This window comes from Phocoena phocoena, chromosome 11 (assembly GCF_963924675.1).
Source record: "Phocoena phocoena chromosome 11, mPhoPho1.1, whole genome shotgun sequence".
NCBI lineage: Eukaryota > Metazoa > Chordata > Mammalia > Artiodactyla > Phocoenidae > Phocoena > Phocoena phocoena.
The window spans coordinates 58,602,706-58,619,103 of record NC_089229.1 but is presented as its reverse complement, the minus strand read 5'-3'; the positions used below and the strand labels follow the sequence as shown (position 1 = coordinate 58,619,103).

Sequence of the window (16,398 nt, the reverse complement as noted above, 5' to 3'; positions counted from 1 at the left end):
CAAAATTATCTCTGTTTGCAGAAGACGTGATAATATATGTAGAAACCCCTAAATATTCACAACACACACACACACACACACACACACACACCTGCTAGAATTAATAAGCAAGTTAAGCAAAGTTGCAGGATAAAAAATCAACACCCCAAATTAGCTGCATGTCTATACAGTAACAGTGGAAAATATGAAAAAAGAAATAAAGAAAACAATTTTTTTTACAACAGCATCAAAAAGCATAAAATACTTAGGAATAAACTTAACCAAGGTGGCAAAAGACTTATACATGGAAAACTACAAAACATTGCTGAAAGAAATTAAAGAAGGCATAAATAAATGGAAAGACATCACACCCATAGATTGGAAGACTTAACATTAAGATGTCAATACTACCCAAAGAGACTAACAAATCTAATGCAATCTCTCCTAAAATCCCAGTAATGTTTTTTGCAAAAACAGAAAATCCATCCTAAAATTCACATGAAATTTCAAGAGACACTGAATAACTGAAACAATCTTGAAAAAGAAAACAAACTTGGAGGACTTGCTTCCTGATTTGAAAATATATTACAAAGCTACATCACTACAAAGATGAAAACAACTTCGATGATCAAAAAGAAGTCAATAAAATAAGACTGAAGTGGTTCCAGAAAAAAAAAAAAAAGCTACAGTAATCATAACAGTGTGGTACTACACATAATGACAAGTACCTCACAGGAGTCATTCTGCAAGGCCAGTCAAAGCCACACTTGCATGCTTTTGTAAGCAGCTGAGCTGCAGTGAGAGAATAATTCCTCTTCTTAAAAATGAAGATACTGGGACTACCTTGGTGACACAGTGGTTAAGAATCCGCCTGCCAATGCAGGGGACACGGGTTGGAGCCCTGGTCCGGGAAGATCCCACATGCCGCGGAGCAACTAAGCCCGTGCGCCACAACTACTGAGCCTGCGCTCTGGAGCCCGCGAGCCCCAAGTACTGAAGCCCGCACACCTAGAGCCCGTGCTCCGCAGCCAGAGAAGCCACCGCAATGAGAAGCCTGTGCACCACAATGAAGAGTAGCCCCTGCTCACTGCAACTAGAGAAGGCCCGCGCGCAGCAACGAAGACCCAAATACAGCCCAAAATAAATAAATAAATAAATAATTTTTTTAAAAAAATGAAGATACAAACGATGACACACAACTAAAGAAGCCTTGCCTCCCGAGAGAATATGCTTCAGCAAATGAAAGCATTTCCTGAAAATAATTCTAGTTTAGCCCTAACAGATAAGTGGATGAGAGACTTTGCTTAACATTGCTTAACATATTGGGAACTTATAAAAATCAACGAGAAAAACAAAACATAGTTTCAATTTAAAAAATAAACTCAGAAAGGCTTCCCTGGTGGCGCAGTGGTTGAGAGTCCGCCTGCCAATGCAGGGGACGCGGGTTCGTGCCCCGGTTCGGGAAGATCCCACATGCCGCGGAGCGGCTGGGCCCGTGAGCCATGGCCGCTGAGCCTGCGCGTCCGGAGCCTGTGCTCCGCAACGGGAGAGGCCACAACAGTGAGAGGCCGGCGTACCGCAAAAAAAAAAAAAAAAAATTAACTCAAAATGGATCAAAGACCTGAACATAAGAGCTAAAACAGTTTCTTAGAAGAAAACATAGGAAAAAAATCCTCATGACATTGCATTTGGCAGTGATTTATTGCATATGACACTAAAAGCACAGGCAACAAAAGAAAAAATAAATTGGACTTCATTAAAAACTTTAAATTAATTAACTTTTAAAACTTTTGTGCATCAAAGGACACTAACAACAGAGTGAAAAAGTAACCCACAGAATGGGAGAAAATCTTTGCATATCATATAGCTGATGGGGTTAATATCCAGACTATATAAAGAATTCCTACAACTTAACAACAAACAAACAATTCAATTTAAAAGTGGGCAAAGGGGAATTCCTTGGCTGTCCAGTGGTGAGGACTTGGCGCTCTCACTGTGATTGCTAACCACAGTGGGCCCTGGGTTGGACCCCTGGTCGGGGAACTAAGATCCCACAAGCCTCGCGGCACAGCCCACTCCCCCGCCCCCCCAAAAAGGGCAAGGGACTTGAATAGACGTTTTTCCAAAGAAGACGTACAAATGGCCAGTTAGCACATGAAAAGATGCCCAATATTATTAATCATTAGGGAAATGCTAATCAAAATCAGAATGAAAGACCATTTCACACAACCTAAATGTCCCTCACAAATAGGTGAACAAAATATGATATACACATACAATGGAACATTATTCAGCCTTAAAAAGGAAGGAAATTTGAACACATGCTATAACATGAATGAACCTTAAGGACATTATAGTAAATGAAATCAGCCAGACACAGAAGGACAAATATTATATGATTCCACTTACATGAAGTACTTAGAATAGTCAAATTCAGAGACAGAAAGTAGAATAATGGTTATTAGGGGCTGAGGACAGGGAGGAATGGGGAGTTAGTGTTAATGAGTACAGAATTTCAGTTTGGGAAGATGATGAAAATGTTCTGGAGATTGATATGTTAACAAAGTGAATGGATATTAACAACAGTGTGAATGTACTTAATGTCACTAAACATACACTTAGAATTGGTTAAAATGGTAAATTTTATGTTATGTATGTTTTACCACAATAAAAAAGCATTAATCATAAAATTAAAGATCAATAAATTGGACTTCAAAATGAAAACTTCTGCTGTTAAGAAAATGAAGAGACAAGGCATGGTCTGGGGAAAATGCTTGCAAATATATATCTGACAAAGAATATCTATCACATATGACACATGTGTGAAATTTATGTCAGTGATAAACAGTTGGCATCAGTATCCATGGATGCAGAACCTGTATGGAAGGTCGACTGTACTATGACATTTTATATAAGGGACCTAAGCATCCACAGATTTGGTATGAGGGGAGGGTTCTGGAGGCAATTCCCCTCAGATACCGAGGGAGGACTGCATGGCACTATAATTTACATCAGTGGTATGATACATGCAATATGCATATAGACACACAATATTAAATAAGCAAACAATTCCATTTTATAAGTGGACAAAAGACTTGAACAGATACTTCACAAAAGAAAACAGTGGCCAATAAACATATCAAAAGATGTACAATATCATGTCATCAAAGGAATGTAAATTAATACCACCAGGAGATACCCACTAGGATGGCTAAAATTAGAAAGACAGATAATATCAAGTGTTGATGAGAATCAAGTAGAACTTTCATACATTGGTACAATCACTTTGGAAAACTGGCAGTTATATGTGTGTATATATATATATACACACATACACATATATATGTATATATGGTTAAATATATACCCATCCTATTGCCTAGCAATTTTTCTTCTAAATATTTACCAAAGAGAAATAACACATGTCCCATAAAAGAAAAGAATGTTCATAGCATATTTATCCATAATAGCCCCAAATTGGAAACTACTCAAATATCCACTAACAGGTGCACGAATTTTAAGAAAACTGTCGTATATTCACAAACTGATATATTACTTAGCATTAAAAAGCTATAAACTACTGATACCCATGAGAACATTGATAAAGCGTAGACACGCTGAGCAGAAGAAGCCAAACTCAAAAGACATATTCTATGATTTCATGTGTGTGAAGTTACAGAGAGGCAACACAGCTACACAGAAATCAGACCAGTGTTTGCATGCGTGGAGGGAGTCATAGGAGACGGGGATGGAGTCATAGGAGACGAGGAGGGCAGGGAAGTGAGATTGACTGGGAACTTTCTAAAGTGTAGGACATGTTCTGTATCTTGATTGGCCTGGTGATGTATCTATGTATCTATTTATGTATCTATCTCTGTGAGTTCCTGTTTTTTTGTGTGTCAAAGCACATTGAACTGCTGTTTAAAATCTGCCTGTTTTATTATAGGTTAATTATACCTCAGCCAAAAAATTATTAACAAAAGTGATCTCTGAGTGATCAAATTTGGGGGGCTTTTTCTTTTAAATTGTTCAGATTTTTTGCAATATGGATATATTACATTTACTACCAGAAAATAAAACCAATTCTTTCATTTTAAAGAAGATATTAAAAAAAAGAGAAGATATTAATGGATCAACCAGCAACAAAAATGTGTATAGCCTTTGACCCACAAATTCCACTTCTGGGAAATTATTTCCGGAAAATAAGAATGAATCCAGGATGGGGGGATGGGTAAATTAGGTTAAGGGGATTAAGAGGTACAAACTTCCAGTCATAAAACAAATGTCACAGGCTTCAAGTTAGTATGAAGAGTAAAGTCCAATTTTTGCTTAAAAATATATGTGCAGGGACTTCCCTGGTGGTTCAGTGGTAAAGAATCCGCCTTCCAAGGCAGGGGACGCGGGTTCGATCCTTGGTCAGGGAACTAAGATCCCACATGCCGCGGGGCAACTAGGCCCTGGAACCACAGCTACTGAGCCTGCAAGCCTCAACTAGAGAGAGGAAATCCGCACGCCACAACTAGAGGGAAGCCCGAGTGCCACAACAAAACAGATCCTGCATGCCACAACGAAGACCCGACACAGCCAAAAATATAAATACATAAATAAATAAATATTTTTTTAAATGTATGTGCATATTACAGTTATAGAAAAATTCTATAAGGATAGTTGGACACCCAAATATTAATAAACTAGCCCTATGATGTGGGTCTATAGGTAATTTCTCTTTACTTTTTTACATTATGTTCACTGCAAACAAAAGTAAAAAAATACTTTACTCATACAAGATTAAAAAGGAAGAAATCAGACTGTCAGATTGTGGGTTAGGGAATTCCCTGGTTGTCCAGTGGTTAGGACTCTGGGCTTTCACTGCCAAAGGCACGGGTTCAATCCCTGCTTGGGGAACTAAGATCCTGCAAGCCTCATGGCACTGTCAAATAAATAAATAAATAAATATTTTAAAAAGATTTTGGGTTAAACCATCACTCCCACTGAACAAAAGGCTGGGGAGTGAGAATGAGGCTGCAGAAAGGCCACGGAGTCAGGCAGGAGAGATGAAATCATTATGAGGAGGGGAGAAACATGAGACCAATACCCCCTGATGGCTATAGGGTAGTGGATCTCAAAGTGTGGTCCCAAGACCATCACCAGCCTCAGCGTTACCTGGGAACTTAGAAATGTAAATTCTTAGGCCCCATCCCTGACCTGCTAAATCAGATACTCAGAATAAGCTGAAAAATCTGTGTGAGTTTTTTGTTTTGTTTTGTTTTTTCCACACCACGCAGGCTTTTGGGATCTTAGTTCCCCTGACCAGGGATCGAACCCAGGCCCTTGGCAATGAAAGCATGGAGTCCTAACCACTGGACCGCCAGGGAATTCTCCAGAAATCTGTTTTAACAAGCTCTACATGTGATTCTGATGTATGGTCAAATTTGACCACAGCTATTGTACCATTGTACCATTAAAGGTTAGGAAGCACAGGTGGCAGTGTGGGGTAAGAGTAGGGCGGGAGGTGCTTCTAGCCACTTCTCCAGCTGCCCCAAATATATTTGTTAATTGTGTAAATTAGATCTAAAAGTGAGTAAGGCAGGATCCTTACCCTCTAGGAGCTCACAATTTAGGGGGAGAAGTAGGAAATATGCTGTAACACCAGAGGATTTGTGCTATAGCAGTGGAAAGAAGAGAGCTCAACTGCCAAAGTTTCTCCATAGATTCAAAGGGTAACAGGGACAACTTTTCAAAAGGAGTGACAATTGAGCTGAGTCTTGAAGGCAGAGGTTTATCCGGAGGACAGGTGAGGTATGTGTGTGTGTGGCTGGAGCCTTCTAGTAGAGGGACGGGCATGACCAACCATCGAGAGAAAAAGCCTGCTTTTGGAGTATGGAAAGTAGTCCAAGATGAAGATGACTTCAATGTAAAGTAGGTATGTGGGTGGCATGGACCTAAGGCTGCCAAGGTTGGACAAAGACCAGACACACTCAGAGGCTCTGGACTCCGTCTTGAAAGTAGTGGGGAACCATCAGGTTTTCTGGACAGGGGAGTGATAGAATCAAACCTATGTTTTAGAAAGATAACTCAAGAGGCAATGTGGAAGGTGGACTTAGGAGGAGGGGAGATTAGAGTGAGGAGGACTAGCAGGACGGCTGCTGCAGGAATCTCAGTCGGAGATGACAAATTGCAATGAGTAGGAAGAGATCTAGAGTAGTCAAAGTTATAGAAACAGAAAGTAGAAGGATGGTTGCTGGGGGCTGAGGGGAGGGGGAAATGGGGAGTCATTTAATGGGTAGATTTTCAGTTTTTCAAGGTGAGAAAGTTCTGGAGATGGGTTGCACAACAACGTGAAGGTAGTTAACACTATTGAACTGTACACTTAGAAATGGTTAAGAAGGTATATTTTATGCTATGTGTTTTTTACCACAATTTTTAAAAAGCTAAACTGGGACTTCCCTGGCGGTCCAGTGGTTAGGACTCAGTGCTTTCACTGCCGTGGGCCTGGATTTGATTCCTTCCTGGTCGGGAAACTAAGATCTCACAAGCCGCCCAGAGCAGCCAAAAAAAAAAAAAAAAAAACTAAGAAAAGAATGAAGAAGAAAAAATTTTCAGATTGAGTAGACTCACAGGATACCAGAAAATAGGTGAAAAAAACCCCATACTTCATGTATTAGTGTGCCAGGGCCGCCATAACAAAATACCGTAGACTGGGTGATTTAAACAAAAGGAATTTATTTCTCATGGTCTGGAGGTTACAAGTCCAAGGTCAAGGTGTTGGCAGGTTTGGTTAGTCCTGAGACATCTCTCCTTGGCTTGCAGATGGCTGCCGTCTTGCTGTTCCCACACATAGCCTTTCCTCTGTGTTTATGCATTTCTGGTGTCTTTTCCACTTCTTATGGCACCAGTCCCCTTGGATTAGAATCCCACTCTTTTTTTCTTGTTGTTGTTTAAATTTTATTATTTATTTATTTTTGGCTGCGTTGGGTCTTCGTTGCTGTGTGCGGGCTTCTTCTAGCTGCGGTGAGGGGAGAGCTACTCTTTGTTTTGGTGCACAGGCTTCTCATTGCAGTGACTTCTTTTGTTGCGGAGTGTGGGCTCCAGGCACGCGGGCTCAGTAGTTGTGGCACAGGGGCTTAGTTGCTCCACGGCATGTGGGATATTCCTGGATCAGTGCTTGAACCCTTATCCCCTGCATTGGCAGGTGGATTCTTAACCACTGCGCCACCAGGGAAGTCCCTAGAATCTTACTCTTATGATATCATTTAACCTTAACTACCTCCTTAAAGGCCCTCTCCCCACATATAGTCACGTTGTGGGTTAGGGCTTCAACTAATGAATTCTGAGGGGGGACACAATTCAGTCCATAACAGCTAGAGACATTATCATGTAATACCAACAATAAAAACTATGAATAATAATTTAAAACTTGGAGAGAAAAGTCAGTTTCTCAGTTGTACCACCCACATTTCAAGCACCCAGTAGACACACAGGGCTCGTGTCCACCATATTGGACAGCACAGATATAGAACATTTCCATCATCTCTCAAATTTCTGTTGGATTGCAGTAGTCTGGAAATTGTGGGAGAAGTCATAAAACCCCTAAGATTGTAATTGACTCTATTTTAATACACCCCCAGGTCCCTCTTCCCTACCTTAATCAGAGGGATCATCCTCATTCCAACCACCTGGAATTTCAACAAGGACTGGTAAGACTTGTCACCTCTGATTTTCAGTACGTGAATTAGCACATCTGTGAAAGACCTGCTGGCCTGGGCAGCATTCTTGCTCCTGGGGCCATCTGATCTTTGGGAAATCTCAATTTATTGCAGTACCCAGAGCCTAACAGAATAAAGCAAGCATGTATATGATTTAAGGAGTCATATGATTTTATGATGAAGGGAAAAAGCCTGTTTTGTTTTGTTTTGTTTTTGAGGGAAGAGGATTCTCTTCACTACCATGAATAATGACAGACTGACATAATCATAGTTGAATATTCTATTCCATATCTGAAGTTTAGGATAAGGGAGTTGGTGATAACTTTAAATTCAGTTTAATTCCTTCTGTGAATAATCTCTTTATTTATATAAAGCAGAAGATTCCTACGAAAAGTATCTAAGTCATGGCCCTTGAATAAGGCCCGAAATGAGTAGGAGCTGACTTTACTTCAGGAGTCTTGTCTTCCGAGGCCATGGTTGTTGTTTGTCCCCCTGGGTGATTCACATCTGTGGTGCCTTCCAAGCCCTCCTCCCTAGTCTCTGACAGAGGGGTATTTGCCTCTTTTTCATGGTAATAATGGTTCAGCTGCTGAACCCCAGATTTTGCTGCAGATTTAAGCACAGAACTCACCAGTAGCCCCTGGGTCCCCTGATAACCTGGGCATGATCACCCGAAGGCTGGAGCCTAGGTCTATGGCCTCATCTCAGCCTCACTCCTTGGGTCTATTGTAGTTCTGAGCAGCAGAGTACAAAGCTATGCCTGACTTCGTAGTAGATTCCCAGTCCTGGCAACAGCTGGACCACGTTGTACATATGCTGCTCTTGCTCATACTAACATTGTAGAGAAGGCACATCTTTATCTCCCTGGATCAGGCTGAACCCTGCCTAAGAGCTGTGGAACAGAGACCAGGGCACTCCCTGGGAGGCCCCTCCCTGTGCTGCTGTCCATGTGGCAGCATGGCAGCATGTATTTGATTGAAGAAAACCTGCATGGCTTTCACATCCTCCAGGCTATAAAGATGAAGCTGCAGGGTCTAGGAATCAGTCTCATGATCAGTCTGCTCCAGGGACATCCTTGGTGGAGTACAAAGTGGGTGAGGCCAGCCAGGGACTTTGGGAACAGAGTCTGGCAGAACCAAGAGCCTGCTGTGGGTGGCTGGATCCCCAGAGATGAGGAAAAAGGCACCAGGGTCTTTTTCTGGGCGCCACATGAAGTGACAACCACAGGGTACAGCAGGAGGCACTAAAGGAGCAGGTCATGGTGGGTCGTGGTGATGTCTAGCTGGATCTGACTATACTAGAGTGGAAGACAACACACAAACTGTTTCCTTTGGGCTGTGGTCTGAAGGAACCCAGAGCTCAGTTAGAGGACATCTCACCCATCAACTCCCAGCCTCTCTTGCTTTTAAGTTTGGGGCCAGGGAATGGGACTCAATTGCTCTTCTTGGTCTCCCTATCCAGATCACCAGGGACTTCCTCTGCTTTATGTGGGCCCCATTCCATGCAGGTATGGGGCCCCAAATTACCACACAATCCAGTCAGTGAGAAGTGAAACTGCTCTGGTAGATCTAGACCCACTCTGCCCAGTTCTCTGTCCCATAAGGAGGAAAGATGGTTGCTTTCCCCAATGATCAGCAAGGGATATGACCTCTATAATTATTTGCCCATTTGTACTGACTGCTCAAACCTTGTCCCCCTGTTACACATTCAGCCTGAAAATACATTGGCACTTCCTACATGTCCGTGCCACATTTCATCTCCAGCTCACAAAAGAAGCCGTGGAGGGAATTTCCTGGTGGTCCAGTGGTTAAGACTCGGCACTTTCAATGCTGTGGGCCTGGGTTTGATCCCTGGTCAGGGAACTAAGATCCCATTTTGCACAGTGCCCCACCCCCCACCCCCAAAAATGCCACGGAGACCTGCCGTTAAGAGAGATCAAATAACAGTGATTCTGATATAGAAGCAACATTTAATTTCTCTTTTCAGTTTAAAAATTAACACAAGCAAGCTATAGCATCCAGTTGGGGAATTAGAAAGTAAAAGGTAGATGAACGGGAAAGATTACAATATCCTTCATGTCTAGTACATAATATAACCACAGTATCTTTCAACTGAAATAAAGAGAAATTGGGAGAAAAAAATAGGGGCTAGGACCTATTAAGAGAGGGGGCAAAGATGACTCTGGTCACATGTCTTTCAGCACTGGGATCAAATGAATAGCACATTTCTGCCCTAAGCTGTCTCAACATTTCTAACTACCTGTTGTGCACAGTCCTTGTACACAGTCCTATCAAAGACATTTGAGACAGGAGATAGGATTCCTCGGAGGCCTTCCCTATCCAAAAACTGTCTGGAAATGTTTCTGTATTAGTCCCAGTATAAGGCACATCAGAATGGTTGTGGAATGCTTGACAAAGTATATCTGATCTTCCATAGGCATTGTGAAGTCTTTAATCTCAGGGTTTTCCATCAGCCGTTTGCCTACTCCTTCCAAATGCTCCCAAGATTTATCTGTGCACTTCTGGGTGACACTAATGGCAGAAATCTTTAACTCTGTTACCAGCTCAGTGGAAGGGAGCATCTCAGCAAATTCAACTATCAGTTGCGCTGTCTCATAGAGCACCCACTTATGTTCCTGCCTACATGCCTCAGGAAGGGTAACTGAGTGCTGCACCCACCTAAGCTCCCCTAAGGATCCCCCCAGATCCTTCAGAATGACCTTAGCATTACCAATCCCTTCTTCCTTATTGTGCTTTTTGCTCTCATGGATGAGGGTTTCAGTGGTATCCTTTCCTCCCATCTTAACAAGCTGAAGCTGCAGAATGTGGGCCTTGGTTGTGCAACCAACCTCCTCCAGGGCCGCCTCCAGAGCTAAGTTGGATAGGTACTCAGAGAGAGGGGCTAAGGAGGGGACTGTGTGCAAGAGATCCTGGCAAGTATGGGGATCTGGGAGAGGGATCTGGTTGGAGAGCAGATGAAACTGGAGGATGCCCAGTTTCTGTGAAAGATGGCTGGAAGTTCAGGGCCCCTTCCTGGGCATTTCTTGGAAAGGCAGCCCCTTGGGACAGCAAGACACAGCAAAGGAGCAGCACAGCCTGGATCATGGTGGGTCAGCAGAACAGCCCTTCTGGAAAGAAGCAATGCTGAGATTGGGAAGTGGGGAAAGGTTTGGGACGAAGAGACACCAGGACTGGTCAGAGCTTGGAAGTGTCCTAGCCCTTGGAAATCTCAATCACGCTGGACATCAAACCTTATAGGCTGTGGGAGATACTCACCTGCTCCTGGTAAAAAAAAGAAACCAGAGGAATGAGATGGTCTGAACATGTCCTTTGCCTCTGTGCTTCTCTGATCTGAATGACTGCTTTCTAGATCTGACCTTCTCTTTACCTGAGACAAAACAGTTGACCCCTCTGAAAACAGTGAAGGACATAACATTCACAAATATTTATCTGCCTCTTCTTAGTTCAGGCTTTGCCCTTACCTTTGCCCCCATGCTGAAATCAGGTTTCTCCCTTTTCCTGCCCCATATCCCTCTCATCCTAACGATTTCTCTAGACCTAAACTTCAATGAGAAAAAACTCCTCTGGGTCTTCTGGGGAAGTGGGAGGTGAAAGGCAGGGATACCAGTGATTTCTGGGTAGGAGACCCCAAAATAGTTATTTAAAAATTTTTATTATTACTATTATTTTTTTTTTGCGGTACACGGGCCTCTCAGTGTTGCGGCCTCTCCCATTGCGGAGCACAGGCTCTGGACGTGCAGGCTCAGTGGTCATGGCCCACGGGCCCAGCCACTCCGCGGCATGAGGGATCTTCCCGGACCGGGGCACAAACCCGTGTCCCCTGCATCGGCAGGTGACTCTCAACCACTGCGCCACCAGGGAAGCCCATAAAAATTTTTATTATTTTTTAATTGAAGTACAGTTGATTTAAAATTTACAATGTTGTGTTAGTTTCAGGTGTACAGCAAAGTGATTCATATATATATATATATTCTTTTTCAGATTCTTTTTCATTATAGGTTATTACAAGATATTGAATATAGTTCCCTGTGCTATATAGTAGGTCCTTCTTGTTCATCTAGTTTACCTATAGCAGTGTGTATCTGTTAATCCCAAACTCCTAATTTATCCCTCCCCCCAACCCGGTTTCCCCTTTGGTAACTGTAACTTTGCCCAAAATATTTTATTTATTTATTTATTTGGCTGTGCCAGGTCTTTGTTGTGGCACATGAAGTCTTTAGTTGTGGCATGCAGGATCTTTTAGTTGTGCATGCACGAGGGATCTAGTTACCTGACCAGGGATCAAACCCAGGTCCCCTGCATTGGGAGCACAGAGCCTTAACCACTGGACCACCAGGGAAGTTGCCCAAAATAGTTCTTATTCAATGGATTTAATAGGTAGAGGAATAGGACAATAGAATCCACCAGAAGTCAGACCAGATAAGAGCAACTTTTCAGTGTTTACATTAATTCCAGGGCAATTCCCTAATTAAATGCATCCATTACCTTGATAGTACCCCTTTCTAAGCCTACATCAAAACTATAGGAATAGGGCTTCATTTCTCATACAGGGGTCTAGGTGAGAAACTGTAGTCTGAACAGTAAGGAACAATGGCATATGGTGCCTCCTAAAACTGGTACAAAAGTCCACACATCATTGTGGCATAAAGGTTTCTCTCTGGTGCCATAACCCACCTTGGAACACAACCAAAGGGAACAGGTCAATGAAGGGGTCTTGGGTCCCTCCTCCTATCTTATTCTCTCCTCCCAGTCCCAGGATGCCTCCCTAATAAGCAAGAAGAAATCAGTCCCTAGAATAAGAGAAGTTAAGTCTTCAGATAGCTACAGGGACACTTTACTAAAACTGGGAGAACTAGATGTAGAGGTATCCAACACTACTGCCTGAAATTCTTGGACCCTAAGTCCACAGGGAACCTCAAGACTCTACTGCTTCCGGACAGCTTAGAGAAGTTTTTGGGTTCTGCCAGATTCTCCCATTTCTGACTTGAGTTCACCATCCATAACTGGACCTCCAGTTCTACAATCAGTGTCATCCTCATCCTCAATATGAAAATTACTTTTCCTTGAAATTCCTTGAATTTCCAACTATGGTGCCTTGGGAATGACAGGAAAGAGAGATTGTGTAAATATGTAGGGGGATGGAAAGTGGTGGTGAGCTTGTCTCCAGGACTGAGGAATGACAGAGGGATGAAGACAAAGCCAGGTCCCCCCAATCAGACTTCCTACCTTTGCTCCTGTCCTCATCTTCTACCTGTTCATCAATTCCCATTAGCTGTCACTTCTTGGATGATGGGTTTTTTAATAGTTCATTCTTGGGAATTCTCTGGCAGTCCAGTGGTTAGGACTCCATGCTTCCACTGCACGGGGCACGGGTTTGATCCCTGGTTGGGGAACGAAGATCCCACAAGCCACGCAGCACAGCCAAAACAAATAAATAAATTAAATTAAATGGCTCAAGAAGCAGAGTCCAAAAAAAAAAAGTTTATTTTTTAGAGTAGTTTTAGGTTTATAGAAAAATTGAGCAGAAAGTACAGAGTTCCCAAATATTCCCTCTCCCCCAACCCCTCAGTTTCCCCTATTTTTAACATCTTCTACTGGTATGGTACCTTAGTTACACTTGATTGTTATATTATTTAAATGTTACGTATTATTATTACCTAGGTCTACAGTTTACATTAGGGTTCAGCTCTTTGCATTGCACAGTTCTATGGGTTTTACCAAATGTATAACGTCATATATCTACATTTACAGTATCATACAGAATACTTTCACTGCCCTAAAAATCTTGGGTGTTGTTTTTGGTTGTCAGTCCCCATCAGCCTGGTTTCCCACTGAGATAGGAGGCATCAAAGTAACTTCATCAGCCCCCTAGACCAGCAAGGCTGGTACATAAGTAATCAATAGCGTTCCTATTATCCCCTTGGGACCCCAGACCTGCTCTCCTTTTGCTGGCTAACAGGAGGGCCCTCAGGGGTTGTGCTCAGTACTCCTCCTCAGGCCTTGCCCTCCAGAGACTTCAGGTTCCAGCACTGGCTGAAGCTTTCCTCCTCCTCTGAATGACTCAAAGAAGCATCTAACTTTCTCGGGGTTCAGCATGCCTGGACTCCACAGGAAGTTTTCCCATGGGGTCAAAGAAGTACAAAGTGGCAGCAGAGTAAAAGGACTAGCCTCTAGATTTACCAGATTGTATTAACAGCTACTCTGTGCTTAATGCTGCACTGGTGAAGATCAGTAAGCGCTGGGACCCTTATTATCATCGCTTTATTCACCTCTGTATACCTAGTCTTTGGGTAATCACATCCAATTGACACCCAGTGCCCAACACAGTGACTCCTACGTAGGAGGCACCAAATACACTGTTGTGTTAGTTGGATATATTAATGAATGTACCTGTGGGATCCAAAGGTGAATACACCGGATCCTGGCTTTCAAGTTCACAGTCTAGTGGGAAAAAGAACAAGATGAAACCCTGTAAGACTGGTGCTTTATCAGGGGAATGAACAAGTCCCAGCTGTAAAAGTGATTGCTTTTGGTTTGGGGTTCAAAGAGTGACAAAGGGCTTCCCTGGTGGCGCAGTAGTTAAGAATCCGCCTGCCAATGCGGGGGACACGGGTTCGTGCCCTGGTCCGGGAAGATCCCACATGCCGGAGCGGCTATGCCCGTGAGCCACAACTATTGAGCGTCCGTGTCTGGAGCCTGTGCTCCCCAACGGGAGAGGCCGCAACAGTGAGAAGCCCGCAAACCACGATAAAAAAAAAAAAAAAAAAAAAGTGACACAGACTGTTTCACAAAAGAAAGCACATTCGAGCCGATTTTTGGAGGATGGCTAGGAGACTGGCAGAATCAACAGCTTGGTGGTGTGAAAAGTTCCCTCTATGAGAGAACACAGCAAAAACATCCTTCAGAAATTAAGGTAAAATCAAGATGTTCTCAGATTAAGGAAAACTAAGAGAATTAGTCACCAGCAGACCTACTCTAAAAGAACGGCTAAGGGAATTTCTTTAAACAGAAAGAAAATTATTTTTTTAAAAAAAAGCTTGAAATGTCATGAAAAAAGAGCAACAGAGTGAAAGATATGTATAATATACCATCTTATTCTCATGAGTTTTCTAAATCATGTTATGTGATTTAAGTAAAAATTATAACATTGCCTTATGTGGTTCTCAGCATACAGAGAAGAAATATTTAAGATAATTACAGTATAAGTGGGGAAGGTAAAGAGACCTAAGGGAACGCAAAGTGTCTATACTTTACTCAAACTGGTAAAATGTGTCTTAGCCCTCGAAAACGCCAATTACCCTGGACATAGCTTCACCTCTACCTTCAGAGGCTATGGGAGGCAAAAAAGATAAATTAGAGAAACAAGACAGTCCAAACGCATCCCTGACCTAGGGCTCTCCCTAATCTGAATGACTATTTTCTGAATCTCACCTTCACTCTACCACAGCTGGAAACACAAGAGGGCCAGGAAGCTAATGGTTTACAAGAATTGGGAAGGACATGACATTTGCAATGTTTACCCATCTCTTTCTTGCCCAGACTTCCCCTATGCCCCAGGCTGACAAACTGGCTTTTCCTCCCTTTGTGTCTCCTTCTTCCTGAGGCATACCTTTTTAAACAATTGAGGTATGGGACTTCCCTGGTGTGCCAGTGGTTAAGACTCCACGCTCCCAATGCAGGGGCTCCAGGGCAGGGGCTCCAGGTTCGATCCCTGGTTAGGGAACTAGATCCCACATGCCGCAGCTAAAGATCCTGCACGTGGCAACTAAGATCCCGTGTGCCACAACTAAGACCCTGCACAGCAAACAAACAAATAACTGAGGTATATACTCAGCTATAAAAAGAAGCGAAATTGTGCCATTTGCAGAGACATGGATAGACCTAGAGATTGTCATACAGAGTGAAGTCAGAAAGAGAAAAACAAATATTGTATAATATTGCTTACCTGTGGAATCTAGAAAGATTATACTGATGAATTTATTTGCAAAGCAGAAATAGAGACACAGACGTAGAGAACAAACATGAATACCAAGGGGGGAAGGGGATGTAGGATGAACTGGGACATTGGGATTGACATATATATGTTTTCCACAGTGGCTACACCAATTTATGTTCCTACCAACAGTGCACAAGGGTTCCCTTTTGTCCATATCCTCACTAACATTTGTTATTTGTGTTCTTTTTGATGATAGCCACTATGACAGGTATCAGGTGATATCTCATAGTGGTTTTGATTTGCACTTCTCTGATTAATGACATTCAGCATCTTTTCATGTACCTGTTCTGATGCATACTCTTTTTACCCTAAAGATTTATCCTAGACAAAGGATCTTGAGGTGAGTATGTTTTTCTGTGTCTCATGTAGGGAAAGCAAGAGAAAAGGGAAGGCTGATAGTCTCTTCTAACCCTAATAGTTAAAAGTTCTTAAACGAACATAGCAGGTGGAGGGTTGAGGTATTTAGACAGATTGGCAAGTCAGATCAACATTGGCAACTTTTAATTTTACATGTTTAATTCAATGCCAAACACCAACCAAACACGTTCATCATCTAGAGAGTATTGCATCCCAACCCTATTTCAACATTAGGAACTGGGCTCAATCTGGTGTTCAGGGGGTGATCATAGGAAAGAAAATGAGGATGGGCTCGTCTAGTGCCTTTTAAAAATGGTGCAACATCCCCACTCATCATTTC

The 16,398-nt window shown here is 42.6% G+C and overlaps 1 pseudogene; it reads right to left on the bottom strand.

Moving 5' to 3' along the window:
- Positions 1-10,020: 10,020 nt before the first annotated feature.
- On the bottom strand, positions 10,021-10,789 carry LOC136131560 (apolipoprotein F-like; annotated as a pseudogene).
- Between the last annotated feature and the right edge of the window lie 5,609 nt (positions 10,790-16,398).